The sequence below is a fragment of the Macaca nemestrina genome, chromosome X (assembly GCF_043159975.1).
Source record: "Macaca nemestrina isolate mMacNem1 chromosome X, mMacNem.hap1, whole genome shotgun sequence".
Taxonomy (NCBI): Eukaryota; Metazoa; Chordata; class Mammalia; order Primates; family Cercopithecidae; genus Macaca; species Macaca nemestrina.
Window position 1 is genome coordinate 69005615 of NC_092145.1, and position 6524 is coordinate 69012138.

The following is a 6524-nucleotide window of genomic DNA, read 5'->3' on the forward strand; positions in this document are numbered from 1 at the left end:
AAAAAAAATGAAAGGTGCCAGGGGAAAAAGACACATTCTCTTCAAAAGAACATCAATATAACTAATAGTTGTTACATTATAAAACTATAGTACTCAAAACAACAAATTGTTATAAAAAATGGCACATAGACCAATGGAAGAGAATAAAGAGTTCAGAAATAGTTCCACGCATTTACAGTCAATTGACTTTTGACAAACATATCAGGAACACACAATGTGGAAAGGACAGTCTCATCAATAAATGATGTTGTGAGAGTAGGATATCTACATAAAGAATAAAATTAGGCTCTCGTCTCACACTATATGCAAATATAAAATCAAAATAGATTATAAACTTAAATGTAAGGTATAAACTGTAAAACTACTAGAAAAAAACATAGAGAAAAAGTTCCATGCCATTGGTGTGAACAACTATTATTTGAATATCAACCCAAAAGCACAGACAACAAAAGCAAAACTAGACAAATGTGAGTACATCAAACTAGAGTTTCGGCACAGCCAAGAAAACAAACATCTGAGTGAAGAGACAACATACAGAATGGGATAAAGTATTTGCAAACTGTGTCTCTGATAAGGGCTTAATATCCAAAATATATAAGGAACTCGAATGACTCAATAGGAAGAAAAAGCGGGCAAAGGATCTGAATAGACATTTCTCAAAAGAAGACACAGAAATGGCCAACCGGGAAAGAATCAGTATTATTCAAATGTGCATACTACCCCAAACAATTGACAGATTCAAAGCAGTCCCTATCAAAAGATCAATGACATTCTTTACAGAAATAGAAAGCCAACCTTAAAATGTATGGAAACACAGAAGACCCAAAATAGCCAAAGCTATTTTAAGCAAAAAGAGCAAATCTGGAGGAATTACATTATCTGACTTCAAATTATACTACAGAGCTATAGGAACAAAAACAGCCTGGTATGGGCATAAAAGCAGACACATAGACCAGTGGAACAGAATTGAGAACCCAGAAAAAAATCCACACATTAACAGTGAACTCATTATCCCCAAAGGTGCCCAGAACATTTGCTTGGGAAAAGATGGTCTCTTCAATAAATGGTACTGGGAAAACTGGATATACATGTTCAGAAAAAAGAAACTAGACTCCTATGTCATGCCACATACAACTATCAAATCAAAATGGATTAAAGGCTTAAACCTAAGACCTCAGGCTATTAAACTACTACAAGAAAACATTGGGGAAACTCTCTAGGACTTCAGTCTGGGCAAAGATTTCTTGAGTAATGCCTCACAAGCACAGACAATCAAAGCAAAACTGGGCAAATGGGATCATATCAAATTAAAGCTACTACACAGCAAAGGAAACAATAAACAAAATGAAGAGACAACCCACAGAATGGGAGAAAATATTTGCAAACTACTAATATGACAAAAGGTTAATAACAGCAATATATAAGGAATTCAAATAACTCTATAGGAAAAAATCTAATGATAGGATTAAAAATGTGCAAAAGATTTGAATAGACATCTCTCAAAAGGAGACATACAAATGGCAAACAGGCATATGAAAAGGTACTCAACATCATTGATCGTCAGAGAAATGTAAAGAAAAACTATGGCAAGATATTCCACACCCCAGTTAAAATGACTTACATCCAATAGACAGGCAATAACAAATGCTGGCGAGAATGTAGAGAAAAAGGAATCCTTGCACATTGTTGGTGGGAATGTAAGTTAGTACAACCACTATGGAGAATAGTTTGGATGTTCCTCAAAATAACTAAAAATTGAGCTGCCATATGATCCAGCAATCCCACTTCTGGGTATATACCCCAAAGAAAGAAAATCAGTATATCAAAGAGATCTCTGCACTCTCATGGTTGTTGAAGCACTGTATACAATAGCCAAGATTTGGAAGCAACCTAAGTGCTCATCAACAGATGAATGGATAAAGAAAATATGATGCATACACACAATGGAATATTACTCAGTCATAAAAATAATAATATCCTGTCATTTGCAACAACGTAAATGGAACTAGAGGTCATTATGTTAAGTGAAGTAAGTCAGGCACAGAAAGACAAACATAGCATGTTCTCGTTTATTTGTGAGATCTGAAAATTAAAACAATTGAACTCATGAACATAGAGGGTAGAAAGATGCGTACTAGAGGCTGCTAAGAGTAGTGGGATGGCAGAGTGGGGGAAGTGAGGATGGGTAACGGGTACAAAAATAGAAAGAATGAATAAGACCTGCTATTTGATAGTACAACAGGGTGACTATAGTCAATAACAGCTGAACTGTACATTTAAAAATAACTAAAATGCTATAATTGGTTTGTTTGTAACACAAAGTATAAATGCTTGAGAGGAGGGGTATCTCATTCCATGATGTGATTATTACACACTGCATGTCTGTAATGAAACGTCTCATGTACCCCATAAATATATACATCACTAGGTACCCACAAATATTAAAAACAAAAAATTTGCCGGGCGCGGTGGCTCAAGCCTGTAATCCCAGCACTTTGGGAGGCTGAGACGGGCGGATCACGAGGTCAGGAGATCGAGACCATCCTGGCTAACACGGTGAAACCCCGTCTCTACTAAAAAATACAAAAAAACTAGCCGGGCGAGGTGGCGGGCGCCTGTAGTCCCAGCTACACAGGAGGCTGAGGCAGGAGAATGGAGTAAACCCGGGAGGTGGAGCTTGCAGTGAGCTGAGATCGTGCCACTGCACTCCAGCCCGGGCGACAGAGTGAGACTCCGTCTCAAAAAAAAAAAAAAAAAAAAAAAAAAAAAAAAAAAAAAAAAAAAAATTTAAATTAAAAAAAGGAGATAGGGATAGAAACGAGTGAGGAGTATGTAAAGGAACTGCAGGAAAAAAACCCAGCTATAAAAACATACACATAAGGTGAATGAAAATACCTTTAAGTTTACTATGACTTTTGCTTAAAACAGTGCTTCTTGATTAAATTATTCAGTAAAGTGCCTCTATGGTAGATTCCAAAGTTTTTCTTATCTTGCTGTCAAATTGTGGCAGTCATGGAGACTTTTGAAATAGTCTCCTAATTGATTGTACTGCCATTACATGGGACAATGTTCTGCCTCCAATTGGCCTAGGCTTAAGAGGGGAATTTACCAACTTGCATAATGGAGATTTGTGGAGGTTTCAGGTATGACTGGATCAGGGACGGCAAATAATATTGTCAGGGCTCAATTTCTCTACTTCTCAACTCTGCTTATTGCTGCCTGATCTCAGTTTGCCTGCCATGCTATGCAAGACAATTGCTAGTAGCTCCAAATTTATATCCCAATAGCTGAACAATCCCAGTGGAAACAGACAAGAGTTGACATAGCTCTGGCAAAAAAAAATAAAAAATAAAAAAAAAATAAAAAAAAAATAAAAGTCCTGGGGAACATTCTCATTAGCTTTTCTTGAGGTATATTCCCAACCCTGCACTAATCACTGGGCCAGAGGCATACATATTCGGAAAAAAATGAACAGGTTCTGCTCAAGGAAAAGGAGTTTGTGTCCAGGTGAGAAGGCGTTCTGGGCAACTAATTCCAAATGCTCACAGCTCTGGAAACCTCACTGCTTTCACCTCTTTGTACCAACAGGGTCACCGTTCTAAAGGATGAATAAAACCTCATAAGACCTCCAAAAGCAAAAACCAAGAAACAAATGGTGAACCAGTATATGGGGGGGAAAAAAGCTTAACATCACAAATCATCAGGGAAATGCAAATTAACATAGTTAGAAATAAAGAATTGCATTTCATGACAAAATGTCTGTTCCAACAGGCAGCACAATAGTCCTAAATTGATGTATGTATCTTCAAAATATATTAACCAAAAATCAACAGAATAAGAAGAGTCATAGGCAAATCCTGAGTCATTGTTGGTGATGTTACCACATATCTCCCAGTAAATGATAGAACAATCAGACCAAAAGCAAAAGAGAGGGCAGGGGACATGTTTGACAGCGGACACCATTTCAGTTGCCTTCTTGGTTCGATTTGTGTCTCGGCGATGTTTCCTAGAGTCTCGATGGTTCCTATCTTTTCGCCCCCTTTCCCACCACCCTTTGTTCTCTGGAAGCCCAGAGACATCAGCTGCTGCGATTGTGCTACTGGCTGCTCGGCTCGGAATGGTCAGGACAGAAGAATAAATCCAAAGATATTTTGGCACTAACAGCATGATCCGTACCAAGAAAGATGAGCAGTGGGTTCGAACTGATGAGACTTCCAAGGAGACTTCAGAGAGCCAAGACAGTGAAAAGGAAAATACAAGAAAGACTTGTTAAGCATTAGTAAGGGCGTGAAAGTTGAATTAAGCACAGTAAATGTACAAACAACAAAGCCCCCCAACAGAAGACCACTTAAAAGTTTGGAAGCTACACTTGGCAGGCTTCAAAGAGCTACAGAACATGCTCCAAAGAAGAGAATTGAGCCCCTGAGTCTTGAGCTGGTGGCTGCTGCATCTGATGTGGCAGATTCTCTCCCTTTTGACAAGCAAACAACCAAGTCAAGCTGCTGAGGCTGTTCCAGCAGCATGACAAAGAGTCAAGGGCACAGAGAGATGCAGAGCGACCTAAAATTAGTTTCAGCAACAATATAGATATGAAAGTTGCCAGATCTGCTACAACTAGAGTTCGTTCAAGACCAGAGCATCAGATTCAGTTTGACGAAGGCTATGACAATTATCCTGGCCAAGGAGAAGACCACTGATCTTAGAAAAAGATGTAGGAAAAATATATTGGCGGGGAAAAGACTTAATATTTTTGACATGACAGCAGTTACTAAATAAGCACCTGAAACAGACACATCACCTTCACTTTGGGATGTGGAATTTGCTAAGCAGTTAGCCACAGTAAATGAACAACCCCTTCAGAATGCATTTGAAAAGCCGATCCAGTGGACAAAGGAGGGGAAACTGTGGGAGTTCCCAATTAACAATGAAGCAGGTTTTGATGATGGTTGTTCAGAATTTCATGAACATATCTTTCTGGAGGAACACTTGAAGGGCTTTCCAAAATAAGGACCAATATGCCACTTCATGGAGCTGATGACTGTGGCCTTTCCAAAAACTCATATCTTAGGGTTAAACAGAAGGTTGAGCATATAGAGTGGTTTACAAACTATTTTAATGAAAAAAAGGACATTCTAAAAGAAAGTAATGTACAGTTCAAGTAAGATCATGGAAATTTTTATTTCAAACAATTAGAGATGGATATTACAACTAAATAAAATAATTTTACTAGAAAAAAAGCAAAGTAAGGATATAGAAGATTCAAACAATATAATTATAAAACTCAACCTAATTAGCGTATACAGAACATTACATGAAGCCACTGCAGAATATATGTTTTTTCAAGTTTATATGGATTATTTACCAAGATGAATCAAATACTAGGATGTGATGCAAGACCATACGTTTCAGGGACTGAAATCATATGGAATATGTTCTCTGTATACAGTAGAATTAATATAGAAGAAAATAACAGAAAGATAGAGAAAATATATTCAAATGTTTAGAAATTAAGATACACATTTTCATATATAATGGAAAGCAGACAATATTTTGAACTTAAGTAATAATAAAAATACGGTATATCAAAATCTGTGGGAAGCAGATAAAGCAGCTCTGGAGGGTTATTTATATCTTTAAATGCATATTTGAGAAAAAATAAAATGTTAAAAATCAATTACCTAAACTTCCATATCAAAGACTAGGAAAAGGATGACAAATTAAAACAAAAGAAAGCAGAAATGAGGAAACAATACATATATAAGAAAAGAAATCAATGAAATAAAACACAGATGTGAGATAGAAACAATTAAAAAAAATAAAAGTTGGTCCTTTGAAATGTTTCACAAAATTAATAAGCCTCTAGCAAAGACTGATTCCAAAAAACAAAGGAGCACAACAGAAATTGCTAATGTCAAGAATGAAAAAGAAACACCAATACAGATCCTAAAGACATTGTAAAGAAAATGAGAGAATGCTCTAAATAACTAAGGTCAATGAATTTTATAAGTTAAATGGAATGGACAAATTTATTTAACTTATAAATTTATTAACAACTTGCCAAAATGAAATAAGAAGAAATTTTAAAATATAATATTCTGTGAGTATTAAAATCCTTCAATTCATAATGAAAAACCTTACCACATGAAAATTCTACATCCATATGCCTTACCAGGTGAATTCTTCTGGACAGTTAAGTAAGAAGCAATGCCAATTTAACAAGAACTCTTAATATACAAGAAAGGGAGAGTATTAAAAAATTTGCTTTGTGAAGCCATCATAAAACTGATACCAAAACCTGACAAGAACCACAAAAAAGGAAAACTGCAAAAACATGAATTAAAAACTCCAAACAAAATATTATTAAATTGAATCCAGCAATATATAAAAAGAATAATAGATAATTACTAAGTGGGCTTTATCCCAGTAGTGAAAAGATTTTTTTAGCAATAACAATTAATCAATAAATGATATTAACAGATTATGTAAGAAAAAATCACATCTTTATCTCAGTAGATGCAGAAAAA

At 35.8% G+C, this 6524-nt stretch overlaps 1 pseudogene; it reads left to right on the top strand.

Annotated features, from left to right (window-relative positions):
• Positions 1-3999: 3999 nt before the first annotated feature.
• LOC105488032 (small ribosomal subunit protein mS31 pseudogene) lies at positions 4000-5221 on the top strand (annotated as a pseudogene).
• Positions 5222-6524: the final 1303 nt, after the last annotated feature.